This window comes from Onychostoma macrolepis, chromosome 01, assembly GCF_012432095.1.
Source record: "Onychostoma macrolepis isolate SWU-2019 chromosome 01, ASM1243209v1, whole genome shotgun sequence".
Taxonomy (NCBI): Eukaryota; Metazoa; Chordata; class Actinopteri; order Cypriniformes; family Cyprinidae; genus Onychostoma; species Onychostoma macrolepis.
The window spans coordinates 8,630,503-8,655,394 of NC_081155.1; the positions used below are offsets into that span (position 1 = coordinate 8,630,503).

General features: G+C 35.1%; 1 protein-coding gene across 2 annotated transcripts in view; it reads left to right on the forward strand.

The window, feature by feature from the left end:
- The first annotated feature begins 1,410 nt into the window (after positions 1–1,410).
- gcgrb (glucagon receptor b) overlaps positions 1,411–24,892 on the forward strand; it is a 45,596-nt gene continuing 22,114 nt past the window's right edge. The window contains exon 1 of one of the 2 annotated variants that reach the window (XM_058782897.1): positions 1,411–1,638. The gene's annotated coding sequence lies outside the window, so the exon portion shown is untranslated. Of the gene's footprint in view, positions 1,639–1,672; positions 1,946–24,892 lie in introns of those variants that run through there. The other variant, XM_058782909.1, reaches the window with a different exon arrangement.

Below are 24,892 nucleotides of genomic sequence, written 5' to 3' on the forward strand. Positions count from 1 at the left end.
TGCATACTGTTTTTCATACTATTTTTTCATATCTAAAGCTGTGAAACAAACATGTTAAGCAGCCAAGGGTCAAAGATCGTTATATTTTGCATGAGCTGTTCTGCCATATACAGACATGTTTTATTTGTTTTTTATGGACAATTTGAATAAATCTGTAGGAACTGGGACAGTTAAACAGCTGTAAAGAATATATTTACATGATGCTCACAGTCTGTTCAAGGGGATTTTGGGGATGAAGTGCGATATGCATATGTGTGTGTGTGTGGTTTGGACAGGCTTTAGTATCATATGTCTGCTGGTTCTGTATGCTGAGATATTCAATACCTGAGTGTTTCATACAAAGCCTGATCCCATTTTTAAGCCATTGCCAAATATAGAAGCACAAATACAAGTATTGATAATGCTTTTATGTGATATTATTTTCAAAACTGGCTAGATCGTAGAAAGCCTTCAAGACAGAATGGGTAAAATGTTTTATTTATTTCTTTGTAAATCCTCCATTATGGTTCTCATTAAATTCTTATTAGTTTAGCCATGAGAATCATCTTGTCCAATTTTTTTTAATTAAAATTAGCATAAACTAGCCTGTACTGATTTAAAATGATTTATTTATTTACCTTAGAGTGACCGAAAAAAAAGAAAAGAAAAAAAAAGGCTTTTAAAAATATATGGTATAATATATTATGATATATCCCTGACATCTTTTGACATTCTTCACTGATAAGGCATACATACATGCTCTTATAATAAAGTACTGAGATATTAAATTTTATTATTTCATTAATACATTTATACATTTCATTAAATGAAATGATTTGACTGTGAGACAGTTGTAAACCTATATGTCAGAATAAAAATAAATAAATAAATAAATAAAAGATCTAGCTGTCATTATTCTCAATGGCAACTTTAATTAGATTCACATTTACTGTAACATATTCATAAAAGTTACTTTGAATTAAACTCACTACAACTAATTCATAAACACTTTACAAAACATATCTCTGTTTAGTTTTGCATCACAATATTGTCATAAAATTAATGGTACAAAAATCTCAATTGTCCTTAAAATACGTCCTTTCATTACAGTTACTATGTCTTTTTCCTCTATATTGATTTTGGGGTGAAATATGACCCAGGTATCTGCACTGCTAAACGAAATCAGCTTGCTTAAACTAAGACCAGGTTTTCTGGTTTAGACCGGTCTAGTTGGACTCCTAACTTGCAAAAACTTATGTTTTATTATGGTGCATGCAAAACTGTCTCTAATCGAAGTACTTTGAGAGCATTTGTGTGCCGTTGTGTTTATTTGTTCAGAGCAGTCAGTGATGTTCTCGCTCGCTGACTGAAGTCTTAATTACATTTTAACCGATATTGATCCGGTGCGCGCAGTCTGCTAAACACGCCGCCCGCGGTGACGTCACGCCGGGCTCCCGGGAACGGAGCAGATCCGCGCGCGCTCCGCGCTCAGCCGCAGGAAACAACGGCACACGAGGCACGAGAGAAAGTACTGCGGCTTCACGCTTTTCACGCCGAGTTTCAGTCCGTTTGTTTGTTTGCGGTGGATTAACGAACTCTTGGATTAAGTGAGGAAGATGAGCAGTTTGAGAGATGAAGCTCACGCTGAACGCGCCTTGGGTGAGTGGGGCTGATTTAAAGCGTTTATGACAGTCGTGTGTGGGTTTACTGATCTCTAAAAGACGCGCTCAAACACCTGCTCCACCTGAGGCGAGGCCATTTCTCTCAGAAACATGTTTTAGATGATGTTCGGTCATTCAGATAATAGTTTGAATTACTTTAATTGATCTTACCTCACAGTTAACCCGCGCTTCATGAGGATTTGACTTTGCATAAACTCTCAGTGAAAGTGTTATGGGAGATGCATGAACCTCATACAACCATTATCATATTTTCAGTGCAGAAAAACAGCTGAATCTGAATCCAGGTGCGTGTTTTTTAAAAGTCCAGCAGGTTGGTGTGCAGATTAAAAAAATATTTTTGGTAGGCTATTCGTTATTATTTTTGACAATATGCTTAGCCTACCTTTGATATGCTACAGTAATTATGATGTGCGATGTATACACGAAAAAAAAAAAAATTAAACATTTGCTCACACATTTGCTAGCAGGATATATTTCCCAAACAATTGCAAAAACCGGCAACACTTTCAATGAAACGTGATTTTTTGATGTATACAAACTGTAATAGGCTATTAAGTGTTTTCTTGTAAAAAGACTCCACTAGGTGGAGGTTTTGGGGATTTGTAAAGGTTAACCCTCTATTATACAAATGAAAAGTGATTTTTATGAATCATTTTAAGTAAAATGGCTCTTTTAAGGGAACAACTGCACTTGTTTTGTACAGAAACATGTCCGGCTCCAAAAAGACCCCAACAGTCTCACATTTAAAGAAAATGTTTAATTGTCATGAAAATAGTTTAAGTGAATTGCATTGATTTTGAGAAATGAAGTACATGACCTAGACATGTTCTTGACGTTTTCACACAATTTTCAATGAATGTCATTGTTCTACCATAGTACACATTTCAAATCGCATGGTATAAATGGGTCAGCAGAGCTTTCTGTTGATGCATCTGATAACCTATCTTCTCTTTGTCACTGTGATGTTCATGATGTTCAGTGATGAACAGTATATTGATGGCTATAAATAGTGAGTTTCAGTAAACAGTCTGTGAGGCAAAAGATAATTTTGTCTCGCTGGCCAGTAATGTTCTCTTGTCTGGTCATTAAAGGAGATGTTGGCTTAAGTGTTTATCTTATGCAGAAGTCATTGGCCCGAGTGTGCTCTGCTTTGAGAGGCTGCACACGTCGCATGCTGGATGTGCTCATCTCTGTGTGTGTGTGTGTGTGTGTGTGTGTTTGTGAGGGACACTTTTAGTAAAGCAAATTGATCCATAATTAGAAGCAGGCATCCAGAGCTTTACGCAAACTGTGGAGAGTTACATATTGACTTTATATTCCTGGAGTGTTTGAATGTGATACAGTGAAAACATGATCAGCAATTTGGTAATAGCTGCACTGGAGCTCAGATGTGCTGTTATTATAATCTCCTGGGATTGTTATAGGAGCGTTCCTTCCTGCATTACCCGATTATTTGCTCTGGGTTTGGCCCTTCTGTGAGGGACTCGTGTAAGGTCTGTGTTTGTCCCAGAATAAACCAAACAGCTCAACAGTCCAGTGAAACCACACCTCACTCACATATATACTTTACCCTATATATATATATATATACATGCTTGATTATAAAGAATAAGTGACTTGTTTACTGATTTATTTGAAGAAATATTTGACCTCAATACCTTCTGCCATTATTCGTATGCATTATTTATATATATTGTATTCTGCAATATGCTCAGTTTGAGAAATAGACGAAGATTTGGACATTGTTCGCTGACAATTTTCACCTCTGCTGAAGATTTGAAATTTTATAAAGATGTTGGGTTTATTTATTTATAAAGATATTGATGGTTTCATTTAATAAGTAAAATTAATCCGCTGTGTTCTATGGAAATTGTTAACTGGAACTACAACAGATAAAGTTTGTTTTTTGGGAATTAAAATAAAGTGGAAATAATATAAATGTTACACAAAAAATGGAAACATTCAAACATGAGATTAGAAACTTTTCAAATAAGTATGTTGAAGTACTAAAATTACTAAAACTATAACTGAAAAAAAAAAAACTAAACAGAAATATTTGAAAAAAAAAAGACTAAAAATGACAACAGCACACAATTACCATCATAATATAAAATAAAAATAAGGTAAAATATATTTATTAATAATTTACAATAAATAAGGTAATTCAAAATATTATGAAGTATATGAAAGTATATGAATACTGTTAAAATAGCACTGATGTAAAGCAATAACAGTAAAATTACATGGAAATGAGCAAATAATGACGGAATTGTAATTTTGTAAGTGAACTATTACTTTAATATACATTTATGTTTGTGTCATCGTGTCAATTAAGTTATTTTTGTGCTGTTTTCTCTAGTTCACCTTTATATGAAATTCACTTTAGCTTATTTAATTTAGTCTGTTGATAGAAAAGTGGAAACAACCATTACTGAATAAATTGCTTTTTCCTCCTGTGTGTGTGTGTGTGTGTGTGTGTGTGTGTGTGTTTAGAAGTAATGAAAGATAGAAACATCTCTTATTTCTAGCATGTTGATTATAAATAACCTTTTAGTTCACACACTACTGAAAAGTATCGATAAAAGGTTATGTTTTACCCAATGTTAACTCAATATAACTTTGTAACAGAAATTTATTTGAATCAATTGTATATTTGTGCAAGTGTAGAGCGTCCCAAATCACTGACTTGTGAGATTGCTTATTTGAAGGTAGTTGACTATGTAGGTGCAGCGAGGAAGCTTTCACCGGCTGGATCTTCTGTCTGTGTTTCAGTGTGGTGGTGGTCCGGGAGAATCACTCTCACTGCTGTCACTGACATCAAATGTGTCTCATACGTGATTAGAAACACAACCCTGTTAACGTGTGGCCGATCGTATCTCCCTCAAAGCCTATTGAAAATGTATTTGTATTCAGGTAGGGCTGTGAATCACTGGTCCGTCTCATGGATGGACACACACAGTCACACACCTGAATATATTAAACAGAGCCGTTTCCCTGAGAACGGTTATTACTTTAAAGAAAACATTGTTAGCGCTAGTTTTGGCTGCTGGGGCATGTATAGTGACACGCATAAATGACGCAGGATCCTGATTAGTTCTCGGAGCCATTCATCACACAGAGACTCTGTTGAGCACCGTACACAAGCTCTCAAACATGTGCATGTCAGTTTAATGAGGTTTGCGAGTTACTGTGGGAATATTTTCCTGGAGTGTCTATTTACACTTAGTGCAAATAGCCCGTCTTGTTGGCAGAGGCTATTTACACTAACTCCGCCCACCAACGTGTGATTGGGATAGTAAACATCATAAAAAAAACGGTTGTAGTTCATCAGTTCTAGTGGTGCAGATAAAGTGTGTGCCATGGTCTTTTTGACGCGATCGACCCGAGTTCGATCCCGCCTTTTGCTGAACTTTTTTTTTTTTCTCCCTTTTCAAATCTTGTATCTCATCATAAAGGCATTTATTTTCAATAGAAATTAAGTAAATAATCAAAAAAGTTGGAAATAAAGTGTCGGGTCATGATGATTTTGGGAGAGTAAATGATGACAGAAGTTGAATATCTGTGTGAACTATTTCTTGACCACACATTTGATTCTTCACAGTGACTCAGTTCTTCAGAGTCAATCTGGTTTATTGAGTCCATTCAAGTCTTTTTTTTTTTTTTTTTAGCACTAAATAACGTCCAGTATTTACTCAATTCTGTCTTGAGTCCTGAATTCTTTCCAGCTGCTTGTAAATAATGCTATTTTCAAAGTGTTTGTTCTGTTCAAGGCCATAGTTTAGTCACATCTACTTTATGAAGAAAACATGCTTTAGTGTCTATAATGGCATCTACTGTGGTTCTTCAGTACAAACTCAACATCACATGCTGAATTAATGAAATAATTCATCAGGAGTGTGACCGAAACTGATGCAGCGAAAGCGATTCTTGCAATAGCAACAGGCAGATTGCTCATGCTCAAAAGGCACATGGTGCTAGTCATTAATGTGGCTTCTTGAGTTCGTTACAGACTCGTTTAGGACTGATTAATGAAAGTTAATGAGCCTTTTGCAGATTTCATCGCCGAGGGCAGAGAGCATAATTGAACAGGCAGAGAGTCTCAGATGTAAGTCTGACAGGTTTGGAGCTTGTACTTATTGATTTTTACTCTGGTAAATTATTTATTTATAATATATAATTTTTGTGTATGATTCTGGTCTTTCTACTAAACCTTATTTATTCATATGCATACTGTATCCTGTCCTCTCTAATAACTTTCTTTACTTTGTTTGTAAGGACAATAAAGGAACTCGTCTTTGATGTTGGAATATTAATGAAGCTCTAGATAATGACGGGCCAGTGATGTGGGCTGCTTTTATAATGAACAGCATAGAAGCACAACACAAGATGTCTGGTTATTCAAAGCGACGCTGCTATTGTTATTAGTGGTTCCTGATGAAGCGTCACAAGCATTAGAGCTAGTGCAGCTTCTCATCCTGCACTGACTTACATTTTGCCACTTGAAGTTGTGCTTCAGGTGATCAGACTTCTGCTTATCACCTGGCAAGCCATAAAACAGGTGAAATCAATCTAATGTCTAAAGACCAGAAGATCACAGATTTTCTAAAGAAAATGTAGTTCAGAGAAGTATAATCGTGCAGATTCTCTGTGTGTGTGGTGTGGGGGTGGATGTGTTGCATGAAAGATTGTTACGACTCATGATGCTCACCGTCTTATTTAAATAAATTAGCTCCATTATTATGAACAATATGAAATTAAGATGCTACTAGGTTGCAGCACTATACCATAGTGTCATTATTGTGTGTGTGTGTGTGTGTGTGTGTGTGTGAGTGTGTAACCTCTCCTTTGCTCAGCTCATGGACTGTGAAGATATTAGGAAAATTAAGGTTTGTGGTCCTTCGCCAGACACTATAACAGATCATAAAGTCCTGAAGACAGATATCAGCTCTTTAAAACGGCTCATAATATAAAGTATCTCCACTTTATAGCCTTTAAAAATGCATTCAGACACTACTAACAAAAATTAGCTACATTTAGGCTACTTACCATTTAGACAATGTCTTTTAAAATAATTATTCTATAATTTACATAATATATAATTTGCATAGTTTACATAATTAACAAAGTAACATTTTAAACGTTGTATTAATTTGTATTGAAATGTGATCTAAATATTGTAATATTTTTTGTATTATATTTGTACTTTTTTTTTACATCAAATTTATAAATCAATTTTGCTATTATACTAATTATTGTATTTTTAATATTTAAATAAATTTAATAATGCGATATAATATTAATTCTTCTACCAGAAGATAGATTATATAGATAATATAATTAAGTTACATTTTAAACTTTACTATCTGTATTATATTTTAACTAGTAATATTATTTTTCCTGTTTTTAATTATATTATATTTATTTTTGTTGCATTTCTTTTCTTTTTTTCTGACAAAAACAATGAAGTTTGATTGTTAGATTATATAGTTTATATAATTAAATTGAGTAACATTTCAACTTTAGTTGTAAAATTTAACTAGTTGTCTTTTGCTATTTATAATACTTTATTACTTTATTTTTTTCTGCCTCAAAAACGGTGAGGATTGACTGTTAGATGCGATTTGTAGTCACACTGCTCCTTTACGAGTTAGAAACTTTCATTAGTAGGAATTTACAATACTTAAAAGTTAGTAGCGCCATTACGCCCAAACTCTGAATGACGCATGCAGTAATTCAAAAATAATCTTTTGAATGTGGAAACACCAGCCTGAAGCTCTAGTGGTTGTTTGAAGACACGCATCTGAGCGCTGCGTTCACTAAATCAAGAATTGGACATGTTTATTTCCTCAGATATTTCTGTCCCACAGCGACCCTGGATTGATTTTTTGACAGAGATTATCTAACGTTTCTGGCGCAGCTGATCTCTCCTCACTGGAGTTGTAAATGAATCATCAAAGTTCATCACATGGACTCTGATCACTGGCAGCGGATCATTTACTGCTTAACGCTCACCAGACTCCCACTGCCTTTAACTTTAACACTCAAAGTCAAAGTGTGCATTTAAACACCTTCTCTTATATCGCATGGATGATTTTATGGTGCTTTGTGGAGCTTGAAAGTGTAAATCAAAAGCTCAGGTTCCTTTAATGACTCGGGTTTCTCCTGCTCTTTTGTTTCTGACACCGACTTCCATCGATCCACCGATTCCTGCCAAAAACGTTTACAGCGTCTGCCGGAATTAGCCAGTAAAACTGCTGCGAGCCTCCATCCGTCTTCCTCTCTGCTCACAATGCTGATGTTAAAGAGCTCTGACCTTCATCTAGTGCTTCTCTCAGTGTTTGAGAATGAGTGACGGATTAATGATAGATCTGAAGCAGCATCAGATCTGCTTAAGCCTCCGGTTTCTCCTGCTCTTTGTTTCCGACACGACGCTCATCGATCCGTCACTTCCTGCCAGAAACATTTGCAGAGCCCGACAGAATTACCTCAAACTATTAGTCTCCCTTTATCTGCTCGTGACGCTCAGATTAAAGAGCTGTGCGCTGGACGGTGAACGTTCTGACCTTCATCACACACACACACACGTTTGTTTTAGTGGTTTAAGGGGAATCTCCATAGGCATAATGGTTTTTATACTGTACAAACTGTATGTGCTATTGCCCTACAACCCTACACCTAAACCTACCCCTTACAGGAGACTGTCTGCATTTTTAAATAAAAGAAAAACACCATTTAGTATGTTTTTTTTTTAAGCCTTTTGTTTTACGGGGACATAGGCATTGTCCTCATAAACCACCTTCAAATTGTAATACCTCTTTCATACCCATGCTATTATACAAATTTTGACCCCGTAAACCACAAAAACCAGTACACACACACACACACACACACACACACACACAGAGTTCACTAACTTACAAGCCCTCATATCATGGCTCCTCCCACCAACTCACCATTTAATTTGCATGTCATCACTATAGTAATGGTCGTCATGGCGATGAGCTCTGAAAGTTCTGGTCTATGTAATTAAGTTAATTGAGCTTAATATCTCTGTCTTTCTACACACACACACACACACACACACACACACTGGGTCATTCCGTGTCAAATCAACCACATTTCAGAAACTTCCTTGGCTCATATTTTTCATTTTGTTAATATTTTTTCTTAAGTACAAACATAAATAGTGATCAAAGCCAAAAACAAAACAAAAAAAAAACGATTAAATATGACAGATGTATGTTTACTGAGATTTGTAGCTACATTACGGGGACAAGATATATTTCTACTTTTAATGTGATTTTTATTTTATTTTTTTTCTTTAGACATTGCTCTTAAAATGCATTAAGTATCAGCTGTATGCAAAGTGACCCACATTTAGGTTTCAACCTGTACAAATGGGTAAAAATCAACAAGTCTCATTTGGCTTGTGATATTTCTGGGACTGAACCATATAGGGCATTAAAAATTAAGATTACAAAAGTTTATTAAGAACCAGAATTTCAAAGGATATTAAGATATCTTTAATACTTATGGAGCTGCAGGCTAACAAACTTTGAAAAAAAGTGAGAGAATTTATGGCACTCAGACAGATGTTCTAATTGTTTTGATAGAAGGAAACAAGATACATTTCTAGTTTCAACATTATCTGTTGTTCTGACATTTCTCTTTAAAATAAGTTATCAGCTGAATGCAGCAGATACCAAGGAGCCACACTGCAATCCCTGTATCTCTTGAAATGAACCATATATGGGCTTAAAAAATGAAGATTACTAAAGACAAGTTTATTAAGAACTAGAATTTAAAAGGATATTAAGATATATTTAAGACTTGAAACTTCAGGAAAGAAAACACAAGTAGTGCTTTTTCCCATTTTTTTCAGCTGTCACCATTGGCACATAATGCAACAAAGACTGCTAAAGTCAACAGCTTTTACTAGTAGACCTACCTATCTGTGTGAAAATAACATCATGATGCCGCCATCTTTCTGAAGTCATTTATCACCAATTTACTAAACTACACTGTAACAAATTTCTGTAGTTTTCACATTACTGTAAAATGTAGAAATCCATACTGTAGAACATGTACACAGCATGTTGCTGTAAATTTGCAAAGCATCATGGGTAAAATTACAATTTTACAGTAAAATTATATTTTTCTGTGTATCATTGTACAGTAATTTTAAGCGGGATTTTTTTCTCAGCTGGATTAACCGACGTGATGCACCTATTTCTTTTGTTTATTTTTTTCAATTTGACCTCAGAAAGGTAAAGTTGCTCATTTTTTCATTAGTTTTATCATTATTGTTATTTGCAGTTTTCATCGTGAAGTTAACGTTACGCGTCTTTCACTTTCAGAGTTCATCGTTAGAGTGCGCTGGAGAGGTGGAAAAGGACATCCACATTAGCCGGTAAATGTTTGCATATTACAAAAAACGCATGAAATTGAGATTTTCATTCCTGGCAACATTTTTTATTGATAACGTCATTAGTTCGGTAAACGATTAACACTGCTGGATAAAAATGAATCTAGAATTGTGTCTGTGTATGTTTGTGGATTAGTCGTTTGAAGCCGCGTATTCGTTTTTCCTCTTGCTAGATACTGCGCGAGGATATTGCTTTAAAACTGAAAGAAAACGCAGCAACAGGTAAGACTTTAAAACTGCACAACATTTTTCAGTGGACTGTTTTTATTCATCGCACGGGGCACATTTTAGGACATCCCCAGAGCTCTGCGTCAGTATTCAGATAACTGTTATCTGTTTAAATGGCTTTGCGCCACAGATGCCTAGCATCAGATGCCCAGTGCCTAAGCGGCATCAATTCTCAGCAAAACCGCGTCAATAAGGTAATCAGGCAAAACGGCCTCAGTCTAAAAGGCATCAGATCTCATAGACCTCCGTCTCTCATATGTTTATGTTTGTTATTTAGGCTAATGGTTATACTTTAGTAACATTTCAGCTGTCACAATGCGTTGATTGTGTTTCGGTTATTATTATAATACAATACAATACAGTTCAAATACACTTTAAATTAATTTCCGCTTTATACATTAATGCCATCAGAATAGTGTGTCCTTTTTTGCTGTGGCATAATTTCTTAGCAATGCAAATTACGAATCACAAATTAAGTTTTTATATATTTACAGTAGGACATTTACAAAACATCATTGATCCTTAATCAATTTCACACGAAGAATAACGAAAAATAACGCTCCAAAAATTACCATGATTGCAAATGTGATATAGATTTTTTTTTACAACAGTTCAATAAACAAGAGGTTAATTGAGAGACTTGCGTTTTAGACACCGCATTTCCTGTTTTTGCTTTATTTTGACAACAAAAATCACTCCAAACACAGCCACAGCACTGTTTTGGTCTCTGAGCAACATGAGGGCGTTTAGTTCCTGCATGAATCAACCGTTTGAATGATTCGGATCAATTGCAATGACTCGCTTATTAACAGTGACTTGCTGCCACCTGCTGGTGGTTTTAATTTCACATTTAAAGTATCTTTTATTATTTAAATAATTTCAAATACTGGTATTTAACTATATGCGTTTAATATATAAAAGCATGATTTATGCATTTGTAATTGCAGGTTAAATGCATTCATGTCTTGCAGTGTGTAAATGCATCTAAATGCCACTTCAGATGCAGCTTCAGATGCATTTTCTCTGCATTGCAAAGATGAATTTTGTTGATAGTGATTTCATTTGCTTGGTAACAGCCCAGAAGTCTTATTATTCTAATTCACTGGATTAAATGTAAGAATTTGACTCAAAAGATAATGGACACTTTTAGAAAAAATGACTTTATAAAGGTAAAAATGGCCATAAAATTAAATAATCAGTATAATCTTATTGGAAAAGATGAATTTCTATCAGTGCGAACTGACCACCGCACAGCATATGAAGAATATCAAAAACTTTAGGAGCCAGCTGTCCACGACAGTTCTTAAGGTACCAGCACGATAACATGCAGCAAAATCGAATTATCGTTATCGATAAAATCCCAGGAAATATTGAGATTATTATTTTTTGTCAATATAGCACACCCCTACTTCCTGATAATGTTTGGGGCTCAGACACACTCTTTTAGTTTAAATTAGATTAAAATACATAATTTTTTAAGCCAAGTATTCACACAACATATCTGATAACCTTGCACTCCAGTTATATATGATGAAATAAATATTTTGTCTGAAATAATATGAACAGCAGCAGCTATGCTAAACTTTCTCCTTTTGATTTCTTGTTTCTATCTCAGGATGCCCATCCCAAGGTTACTAGAGATTACGCCAGCTGTAGACTGAATCCAAACTCACGTGTCAAGACTTCAGATGACGCCAACACTCACAAAGACTTCAGATAATGGCAACTGTACATGGACATGCTAAACTTATATTGCCTATAAGGGTGAGTTTGACGATTTTCAACCCACTTTGTATTATTGCAACGTTTGTAATATCTGTAAATTAACAATATTTACTCTTTCTCTGAGTTATATACCTATATGTCCCCTTTTATTTGTAAGCAACACTGCAGGATGATGCAAAATGAAATGAGTTTTGACAAAATGACAAAAATACACTTTTTGCAGCATAAAAATTAAAAAAAATGCTGTGTTTAAAATAAACTTGGTATCTCGGAGAAGGAATAAACATTGTTCTTTTACATATGTTACCAACATTGTAACAATACAAAATGGATTGAAAATTGTTGAACTTACCCTTTAATAATGTTGAAGGATAGTGTAGCACTATGATTTCCACGATGCAGAAAGTGTGGGTCCAGTCATTAAAATGGAATTTACTATGTAAATGTCACAGAATTTGACAAATTTTGGATTGATAAAGATGACAAATGTCACTGTAAGTACATAAAAATATACTTGTCACAGTAATAGTAATAATAATTACATTTATTAAAATATTTTAAGGGAATGTCACACAATCAAGATCTTTTCATCTTTTTTTTTTTTTTTAATTGTACAGTAAAACTTTGTTGTGCAGAACTTTGTGACACAAACATAAAAAGTTGCAATGTTTTGTTGTAAATGTTTTTTTATGAATTCATATGATTACGGCGGTTTCTGATTATACATTTGTATTAAATATTAAAATGCCGAATATACTGAAAAACAATTTGGAGTAGCATTTACTTGGGGGAAATAAAGCTTGGAAACAATTTTCACTCTGAAAAGGCTAGCTAATTTACAAAAAAATTGACAAGTAAAAGCCTAAACATAATTATTAGTAGCTTTTAAATATAACATTTTAAGTAAAGTTTACTTGGGAATTCCCACAAAATTGTATCTCTTTGTTTGTAAATTTAACTTGAGTAATTATCACTGTAAAAAATTGTGCTGTTGAATAACAGTAATTAAATAAAAATTAAAACAGAACTTGTGAATAAGTAAAACGGATTTCATAGGACCCTATTATTGTTAAAAATGCAAGTAATTGTTAAATATTGTGACAATTCAATTGAGAATATATGCTTTTGAATCATTGATCAAACTATATCTTTGCATGACGCTCAACACCTTTAAATAGCACTTGGGTTATTCTACCTGTTAATAGAAACCTCGAATGCAATTAGTCTAACCGAATTAGAGAGAAACGCTTTCAGAGGAGGATAATGTAATTGAAAGTAAACAAATGAGCAGTTTGACTCTGTATTGTTGAGCGTCTGTGTCAGTATGTGAGTTTGAGCTTGAGCTCGTATCTCAGGAGACAGAAATGCAGAATGAAAGAGGGAGAGAGAGCCAAATTCAATAACACATCCTATTCTTCAGGCCCAACTGCACACAAATCAATAGAGAAAAAAAAAAAAACACAGAGAGAACAAAACACAAGAGGGACTTCACTTTCCTCAGGTGTAGGACGGCTCTACAGATAATGAACCTGGAGATCGGAGTAATGAAATCAACTCTCTGTAAGTGTTTCCTGTGCTGACGGTAAAGGCATTCTGGGAAGAAATGAGCATGTAAGTGCAATTAAAGCTGAAACGCCAATGAAGAACATGCACATTAGATTGAGCCGCTCAAGGCTTCATGTACGCCTGTTATTAGATGTTCCACTATCATCTATCACTTTAACCCATTATTAACCTGCTTTCCTGCAGTCGTATTCATCATTCTGTATGGCAGATGTTTGGTTATGCAACTCGTGAATAGCGAATCGTGCACCTGCAGCACATGTGAGATTCAAAATGCCAAAAATGACTGGAAGTTGATTAACGCAGCAGCTGGGAATCGCAGGAGCTCTAATGCATAACTTCATGCAAACTCTCAGTATTAGAGATTGAAGCATTTGAATATTTGAGCGTATATTTCAGTGTGTGTACTGTATGGGAGATTTGGACAAGTGCGGTTTCTATTTATTCAACATTCCTTTGGGCTCCGTGGAGAACCGAAGGGCTTGTAGTTTAATGTCTCTCAGCTGGGTGTTGGATTGAAGCCCACATTAACACCACCAAATACCCTGGAGAACCTCAGCCATCTGCACACCCTCCTAAACTAGCGGCTGAAGGGAAGGTTGAGTCCTCAGCTATAAGATGCTCTCAAAATAAAGGTCCTTCGTTGGCATTTGTGGATCCATGAAGAACATTTAACATTCATAGAAGCTGTCATTCCACAAAAACATCTTTATATTGGAAAAGTTTGTTTAGGTTCAAATATTCTTCACACAAAGAAAAAAAAAATGGTTCTTTTAAGAACTCTTCACTAAAAGATCCTCAAAAATGGTGGTTCTACACTCTTAAAAAGGTTTTGTGTTGGCATTGATGATTCCATTTAAGAACATTTAACATCTACAGGTTCTTTATAGCAGAAGAAGGTTCTTTAGATGATTGGAATGTTCTTCAAAAAAATTAAGAACTGTTCACTTTTCACTTTGGAGAACCAAAAGGAAGGTTCTTCTATGGAATCGCTGTGAAAACCCACTTTTGGAGCCTTTAGTTTTAAGAGTGCAGGAAAATCTAATGATGATGCTGTTTGAGCTTTAAATGTCTTGAATGAACAGTGCAAGCACAGAAACAGAAAGAGAGAGCTTCATTATATTGCAGTCAAAGTTTGCTTCTGATTTGCTTTTTCTTTTTTTTCTTTTTTTTGCATATTCTGTGCCATTTCAATTCAAAATGTTGAATTATCTGCATAACAAATTGAGTTAAAAGTTGAACTGAAAAAAAAAAAAAACACTACATGAATGAGAATGTGGTCTCAAACATTTGAATCCCTCTTTATATCAGGAACATTTCTAAAACATTTTATATATATATATGTATATGTATATATATATATATATATATATATATATATATATATATATTTTACATTTTTGCATTGTGACATTACAATTACTCATTGATTTCATTATTTTATTTATTGCTATTATTATTAATTTGTTGGATTGCAGTATTTTTGTGTCAACTTAAAATTGCATAAAGACTACTGTAAACACAACCATTCTATCTAAATTATGAAGATTATGTAAATTTTTCTTGTTTTTTTCCATTAATACACTGCATTTCATTCATTCATTCATTTCCTCTATTAACATTTATGGTTCCATGAAGAACCGTTTATTCTGGAACTATAGAAAAAGGTACATCAGATCATTAAAATGTTCTTCATGCCTAGAAAAAAAGAGAGGCTATTTTGAGGTGCTTTATTTTTAAAATCCAAAGCAATTATAATTGTACAAAATTAGCCTTTATTTTTTTGATGTTTATTTTGATTTGGGGGTGAAATATGATATTAGATTTGAGATTGCATGCTGTTTGTGTGTCTGTTTGTGTGTGTGTGTGTGTGTGTGTGTGTGTGTGTTGGAATGAAAACATCTGCAGCTGTGGAATGCTGGGATACCGATGCGATTACTTAATCATCTGCAGACACACACATACACATGTTTGCACACACAGCCTTTATCTTGTTTGGTTTGCCACAGAGTAATTGCTCATCATAATCGTGGCATGTTGATGTTGGCGTGTGTCCACATCATGGCACGGGAAGTTATTTTGGAGGTTTTTCTCGTGGGTTGCCCACATCGGAAATCTCTCCGTCTCTGTGTAATCTCTGTCCGATGCTCTGCTCTGTGAGTGATGTGTGGCCGCAGAGGTCGAGCAGAAGACTCATTCTGATCACACAGAGTTTACAGGTGTGTGAAAGTGTGTTCACAGATGTGCATCATTTCTGAACGTTCCAGACAGAGTTCAATCTATTGTGTCATTCGTGTTAAACCACAAACCCTTCAGCAATCTGAGCAGAAAAAGTGCTTTCTGAACAAAATTGTATTTGTATTATCACAGTGTATTATCAAATTTTTACTCTCTTTTGTAAAGTGACTATAAGCTATATATACATATATTCACACATTTACATTTTATAAATGTGCATTAATCATATAAAATTGTTATTATCATGAATACATTTTCTTTAAACCATTTAAAGTATAATTTAAAATATATTTAACATATTAATTTATATATAGAGACACACACACACACCTGTCAAATGAGTGCATGTAGATGTGGTCTCTTTAAAAATCATAACGGAGAAAAGCCAAACCCTTTTTTTACACAGCCATTTTTAAATCCCATTAAATAAAATGACTTCTCTTTCATCTCGGCCACTAGAGCTGCTGTCAAATCATCATTTTAACCTTCATATTCTCAGTAATAATTTTGCTTTGATTCATGTTGCCCGTCATGTGATGATAAGGCCACTTGAGGACACTTTAAGAACATGAATTGAACATGAATGATCCAAACGGTGACGTTGCCAGATATTTTTACGGTACCACTCTTGACGTCCATTAAGTGCAGCTTATGTTGCCAGATATTTTTATTGACCTGCTTAACCTTAACCTCTGCGACAAAATTTTTTACTTTTTTTTTTTTTTTTGTTAATGGGTGTCAGAAGCTGTTCTTCAAATGGGCATTAACTTTTGCAGGGTCATAGATTATTCATTATACTTAGTCGAAGATCTAATGTTTAGTTTTAAGCTCTCACTCTTGAGTTGGCTGTAAATCAGACAGTTATGTCGCAGGACTTCCTTTCCAGACAGGAAGCCACAGTGTTTAATATGTCAGATGTGGCTTTGCAGCGACTCAGATGCAAATTATGAATATCAGTGATCTCACATTCAATGAATAGAGAAAATCCATTAAAGAATAACTGTGCGTGATCAAATGGTGTTGAATTTTTGATGAGAAATCATCACAGAGGACATTTACATTAGCAAAGCCACCGGATTAGTGCTGTGAATAGACTGAGACAGAAATAGAGACGTGATGTTTTACAGATGCTATATATTAGTCTACATTCAAGACACATGCGAGCAGCATTCAGTTTAGGGTTGGTATTTTTATTTTTTTGGGGTCTCTTCTGCTCACCAGTATGCATTTATTTGATCAAAAATACAGTAAAATATTTTTACAATTTAAAATAATGTTTTCAATGTGAATATACTGTAAAATATAATTTATTCCTGTGATCAAAGCTGAATTTTCAGCATCATTACTCTAGTCTTCAGTGTCACATGATCCTTCAGAAATCATTCCAATATGATAATTTGCTGCTCAAGAAACATTTCTGATTATCATCAATGCTGAAAACAGTTGTGCTGCTTCATATTTTTGTGGAAACTGTGATGCATGTTTATTTTCAGGATTATTTGGTGAACAGAAAGTTCAAAAGAAGAGCATTTATTTGAAATGGAAATCTTTTATAACATTATAAGTGTCTGTACTGTCACTTTAATGCATCCTTGCTGTGGAAAAGTATTAATTCCTTAATGTCAATGTAAATAAACTGTTGTTTTTGCACTTGAGTGTTTGAGCTGAGATGAATGGCAAGACGAGTGGTTTTGTGCTGATAATCTACACACCAAAGTGTGTTTAGTAAACAACTGAGTATATTTGGACCAAACATGTTCCCAGAGGTCCCATCGCTATCGAGCACAGCTTCAGTCATATTTCACACAGGCCGTTTTGTTGGTTTAAATTGACTGAAGCACAGAGAATAAATTTGCTGTTTTTCTTTCATTCTGATCAACAGGAAACAATTCTTTAAAGTGAAGTTATTAGACCTAAAACAGTGAATTGCATAAGCATTCATCCCCTTGTGCCAGTGGATGCATCTTTGGCTTTAAACGTTGAACATCTGCTCATTAATGTTTCCTGATTCTTCTTTGCAGAACATCTCAGAAGAACAAGCTCAGTATTATTGAGGTCCACTAATAAAACATGAGCTAGACCAGGGATAGACAGCGTCAGTCCTGGAGTGTTGAGGTCCTGCAGAGTTTAGTTCCAACCTTGAAAAAAACCCTCACCTGCCTGTAGCCCTAGTGATCCTGAAGACCTTGATTAGCTTGTTCAGGTGTGTTTGATTAGGGTTGGAGCTAAACTCTGCAGGATATCGGCACTCCAGGACCCATGTTGCCTATCCTTGAACTAGACCGATGTCTGAACTCTGAGTTGGACACTCAAACATCACTGATTTCAAGCTGTTCCTACATAGATTTGGCTTGATGTTTCAGCATCCAGCTGGAAAGCAATTCTTCTCTAGGTTCCAGGTGTCTTGGAAACTCCGTGGAGTTTTCCTTGTGTTTTCCTGCATTCATCTCCCCTCATATGCCTGCAAACGTCCCGCAGCGCGACGCACCACCATCACTGTGCTTCACGGTTGGACGCCGTGTTTCTGATGATGTGCAGTATTTTGTTTACGCCAAACATGCCGTTTCATCTAATGGCCAGAAGGCTCAGCTTTGGTGTGATCCGAGCGCAGAAGCTTGTCTCAGCTGAATGCAGAGGCTCTCAGATGCCTCCTGGCAAACTGGAGCTCAGATGTCATGTGACATTTAACACTGGCCTTTGCTCTGTCGTTGTTTTCACGCTGTGTGAAGCTCTAGGCGTCAGTTGTTGTTGTTGTACAATCACAGCAAGTGAAGTCTGCAGCTCTGTCAGAGACAATGATCACCTTCTCCTCAATGTTACTTGCTTCTTGAGGATAAAATAGTTATTTTAATTATGAATTTAATTACTCAAAGGTATAGCCATTGACTTGGAAATATTCTTGTTTTCATCCTCTGCTTTGTGCTTTTCAATTAAATTTTTAATTTAGAGTTTTTAGGGTGTTTTTTTTTTGTTTGTTTTTTTAAATACATGATGTGAGTTCTGCCAAGATACTGGATGACCAGTTTGTGTGTGTGTTAGTGTATAATTTAACTACTTTTATGAATTTAAATATAAAGTAATTGCAATATTATAATATAGTGTTTTATATATATAAACACTGTATTATAATACTGTATTATAATATTGCAATTACTTTATATTTAAATTCATAAAAGTAGTTAAATTATACACTAACACACACACAAACTGGTCATCCACTATCTTGGCAGAACTTAAATCAGTTATTAAAAAAAAAACACCCTAAAACTCTAAATTAAAAATGTATGTAATATATATATATATATATATATATATATATATATGTATGTGTATGTAATAATATTGTACCTATTATTTAATGTGTATAAACACAATATTCATTTAAGAATTATTTTCATATATAATATATGTGTGTATGTGTATATGTGTATATATAGGTGCTGGTCATATAATTAGAATATCATCAAAAGTTTATTTATTTCACTAATTCCATTCAAAAGTGAAACTTGTATATTATATTCATTCATTACACACAGACTGATATATTTCAAATGTTTATTTCTTTTAATTTTGATGATTAGAGCTTACAGCTCATGAAAGTCAAAAATCAGTATCTCAAAATATTAGAATATTTACATTTGAGTTTGAATAAATGACCATCCCTACAGTATAAATTCTGGGTATCTCTTGTTTTTGAAACCACAATAATGGGAAGACTGCTGACTTGGCAATGATCCAGAAGACGAACATTGACACCCTCCACAAAGAGGGTAAGTCACAGAAGGTCATTACTGAAAGGTGTGGCTGTTTACAGAGTGCTGTATCAAAGCATATTAAATGCAAAGTTGACTGGAAGGAAGAATTTGGGTAGGAAAAGGTGCACAAGCAACAGGGATGACTGCAAGCTTGAGAATACAGTCAAGCAAAGCCGATTCAAACACTTGGGAGAGCTTCACAAGGAGAGAACTGAAGCTGGAGTCAGTGCATCAAGAGTCACCACGCTCAGACGTCTTCAGGAAAAGGGCTACCAAGCCACTTCTGAACCAGAGACAACGTCAGAAGCATCTTACCTGGGCTGTGGAGAAAAAGAACTGGACTGTTGCTCAGTGGTCCAAAGTCCTCTTTTCAGATGAAAGTAAATTTTACATTTCATTTGGAAATCAAGGTCCCAGAGTCTGAAGGAAGAGTGGAGAGGCACAGAATCCATGTTGCTTGAAGTCCAGTGTGAAGTTTCCACAGTCAGTGATGGTTTTGGGCTGCCATGTCATCTGCTGGTGTTGGTCCACTGTGTTTTCTGATGTCCACAGTCAACGCAGCCATCTACCAGGAAATTTTAGAGCACTTCATGCTTCCTTCTGTTGACAAGCTTTATGGAGATGCTGATTTCATTTTCCAGCAGGACTTGGCACCTGCCCACACTGCCAAAGGTACCAAAAGCTGGTTCAATGACCATAGTGTTACTGTGCTTGATTGGCCAGCAAACTCGCCTGACCTGAACCCCATAGAGAATCTATGGGGTATTGTCAAGAGGAAGATGAGAGACACCAGACCCAACAATGCAGATGAGCTGAAGGCCACTATCAGAGCAACCTGGGCTCTCATAACACCTGAGCAGTGCCACAGACTGATCGACTCCATGCCACGCCGCATTGCTGCAATAATTCAGGCAAAAGGAGCCCCAACTAAGTATTGAGTGCTGTACATGCTCATACTTTTCATTTTCATACTTTTCAGTTGGCCAAGATTTCTAAAAACCCTTTCTTTGTATTGGTCTTAAGTAATATTCTAATATTTTGAGATACTGATTTTTGACTTTCGTGAGCTGTAAGCTCTAATCATCAAAATTAAAAGAAATAAACATTTGAAATATATCAGTCTGTGTGTAATGAATGAATATAATATACAAGTTTCACTTTTTGAATAGAATTAGTGAAATAAACTTTTTGATGATATTCTAATTATATGACCAGCACCTGTATATATACACACACACTATATATACACTGTATATATAAAATACAGTATTATTACATGTTATATGTAATATTATACTTATTTTATGTGTATTTTGTGTGTATACACACATTTATTTATAAATCTAAAAAAATTAATACATATTAAAATAAATAATACAAATAATACTACTGAAATATAATAAAATAACGATTATAAGATTATATATAATATTAAATATTCTGTTTTATAAACATTCTGCATTAAACACATTATGATGGAGCAACAGTGAAGACATCCACATTAAAGCACCGCACACGTCTGACGGTTCACAACGCAGCTGATTTACGCGCTGTTTATATTCTGTGTCAATGGTCCTAATCGCTTTTGAAAACGGTACTTGAGTTCCCCCAAATCAATAAGCGTTTACTTTCAGATGATTCATTTATCTATTACACATAATGAGAGTATTTAAAAAGTAATGAACAAAGAGGCTCAGCACACAGTCCACTTCAGGTCCAGCCTTAATTCAGTCTATTACTAAAATCATTATACACACACACAACAATAACTAAATGGTATTTCCAGTCAGCACTTGCTTTTTGGTTATAAAGCTGTATTTTATTACCGCTGATGACAATTCTCTCTCTCCGTCTCGTCTAGTGATTCAGAGAGATGATTGTGAAATGCAGGATTTTCTGTAAAGTGTTAAAGGGTCAGGTCAGACAAAAAAATTAAATAAATAATAAAACCCTGTCATCATTTACTGAACCTAAACAAACAAACCTGAATGATTTTCTTTCTTCTGCTGAACAAAAAAGAATATATTTTGAAGAATGTTGGTCCCCATCCACTTCCATGGTATTTATTTTTTTTCTGTACTATGGAGGGTCAGTATGGATGTCAACTGACTGAACTGTATTTTATGTATTATCATTTTTATTTCCAACTGTTCTAAATTAATGTTAAATCAATTTTTAAATCTTTTTTTTTTTTTTATGATTATTTTACTTCCTTTTATTTAAAGCACTTTGAATTACCATTGTGTATGAAATGTGCTATATAATGTGCTATATAGTGGGGCAGTCATGGCCTAATGGATAGAGAGTTGGACTTGTAACCTGAAGGTCGTGGGTTTGAGTCTCAGGTCTGGCAGGGATTGTAGGTGGGGGGAGTGAATAACCAGTGCTCTCTCCACCTTCAATACCACGACTGAGGTGAGACCTTTGAGCAAGGCTCCGGGTGTGTGTTCAGGGCTGTGTGTGTGTGTGTGCACTTGGATGTGTTAAATGCAGAGCACAAATTCTGAGTATGGGTCACCATACTTGGCTACACTTCACTTTCACTGTTTTACTTTCATAAATAAACTTCCCTTGCCTCAGTGGGGATGAGTAACTGTTTTTCGCTACCCATATTCACAAATATATCTTCTTAATGAAGGTTTCTAGTGTGTTCTGGGTTTTGTATCCTCACGTCTCTGTGATCTTCTGCTCTCTAGATGTGGCTCATGTCTGTGGGATTTTTTTTTACGCTGTTTTCTGGTCCAACGTTTTCTGGATTTGAGGAATCATGTCTGAATCACAAATACACAATTAACTTTAAGACTCTTTAAGAAAGCTAGAGGTTTTAGTAGCAGCACTAATTAAATCAACCATTAACATGGTAAACACCGACAGTGAGTAACTGCAAACTGCTCAGCCGGAACGGCGGAGATCCTCACACCAATCTAAGCTGAATTAGTGCGCAGAAAACGTTATTTCCCATAATGCCATGAGCACAGGGTTTCTCCCTGTATCTCCGTCTGAATTAATGCACGTCTGCAGGATGTGTGTTCATCCTGGAGGTTCAAAACTTCTGACCCTTTCAGCCCCTCATCATCTTATCTCTCCTCCCTCCATTTATCTTTTTTCTTCAACTGTGAAGGGTAAAATCAGACAAGAGAGGTGACACTGTTTTACAGGTTTACCGCAGAGAGAAAAAGAGAAAGAACATGGGGTTACACTTTATTTTGATAGTCCACTTTAGACATTCTACTAACTATAAGTAACTTTGTAACTACATGTCAACTAATTCTCATTAATTTGCAGCTACATGTCTACTAACTCTCAGTAGGGTAGGTTTAGGGTTAGTAGAATAAGTCTGTATGCTGTGGACCCATCAAAATAAAACGATAGAAGATATTAAGCAGACGGTCTACTAATACTCTAATGACTGCTAGTTGACATGTAGTTGCAAAGTTACTTACTGTTAGTAGAATGTCTAAAGTGGACTATCAAAATAAAGTGTTACCGAACATGGGTAAGAAATTGAAGGAAGAATGTGTGGGACATGTTTATTGCTCAGATGTTTCTCTTTCATGGCTCACGAGACTTCATGCAGTTCTCAGTTGTTTCTTGTACAGAAAGCATTCAATCAGTTTTAGTATTTCTCCTACAATTTCAGATTATATAGTAATTGTCACGTGTGTGTGTGTGTGTGTGTGTGTGTGTGTGTATAGGGATGAGCTCACGAAGATGCAGATGAACGTAAGAGCGAGATTTAATAACAAAAGAACTCACATGCAGGGAATAACACGCTTTACCATAAATGAGAACTGACAAGCACAAAGGGAAAACTGAGGGCTTATAAGCAAGGAACTGATGAGATAATTAACAACACAGGTGGAACCAAATTAACTAATCAGAACTCAGGAAACACAGAACAGACTGACTTGTTACAGCAATCTAGGTTACTTATTATTTTGACTACTTTTTAGATGACTTTTTACCTTGCTTACTACTTGAACTACTTTTACCTTATTACTTTTTAATAGTGATGGCGAGATGAAGCCTCATGAAGCATTGAAGCTTTTCAGCCAATTGGTTCACAAAAGGGTTCATTTGCTCACAATACCACCTGTTGGCCAAAGTCTGTAAAACAAGCAGAGACATCACAGATGACCTGATGTGATCTGTGATGCACTGTATTTTGCGCCAGTTAAGGCTTAGAAATAATGGTGAAGAGAAAAATCAATTTCCACATAGACTAATCTATTTATATGAATATAATGTGTATTTGAGTCATTCCACGAAACCGGTACAATTTGGACTTACACATTTTTAGATTTTTTACCAAAAAATATGACTTTTCTGAACACCCCACAGCATTAATGACATATTTAACTTCCTGAAAAACACATTTTCCCACCTCAGGCATCAAATCCCTATTATTATTGGTCATTATTTTAAGATATGGGCACTATTAATCTTCAACCCCGTTACGGACACTATGGGAGCTCTCTGAATATGATCATAAAATGTATTTGTAATGAAATCAACATTTTCCTATTAATCAGATGTCCCTCACACTAATTCAGTATTTGCAAATATAAAAGTTACATAAAATCTCACACTTTTGCTATACTAAAGCCTGAAATTGAATTTTATGTGACAGCAACCTCATCATTTTTGATAAAAGTGGGTTGACTTCAGAATTTGAACTAAAATCAGTATTCTTATGATTGCTCTGAACATTTCAGACTGAGTTCAACAAACATTAAATTACTTTTTCATAAACTTAAAAAAATAATTAATAAAAATGTAGGTGTGACGGGGTTGAGACTAGGGTAACGTGGTTGAAGATGACAACGGGGTTGAAGAGACAAATACAGCTTAACATATAAATGGTTGTTTTTTACTCAAATTCACTGTAAGATTTTCTAAGATTTTCTATAAACACTGTATTTAATTATGTGACCAAGAAAAACAACAGATATAAATTGCAATTGAACTGAGTTTTATTAACCCAACTGTGAATGATTCAAACCGCGTCCTGAACCAGTCAGGCCAAGCGAGGCTTCGGACATCATCAATGACGTCATTGCTCTAAAGCCATACAAGCCTCAATAAGTGCTTCACTGAAAGCTGCCGGGATTTCTCGACACATGCTCCGAAGCCTCGGCACAGGACGTAACATCACTACTTTTTAACTTTAAAAAAAAAAAAAAAATCTTACCATAAAGCATACCATATTAATATAAAAAACAAAAGTCTTTCCCTTACTAGTGTTAATGTAAGAACTGTAGTCTGTTTGAGAGTTGATGAAAAGCTAATAATGAATT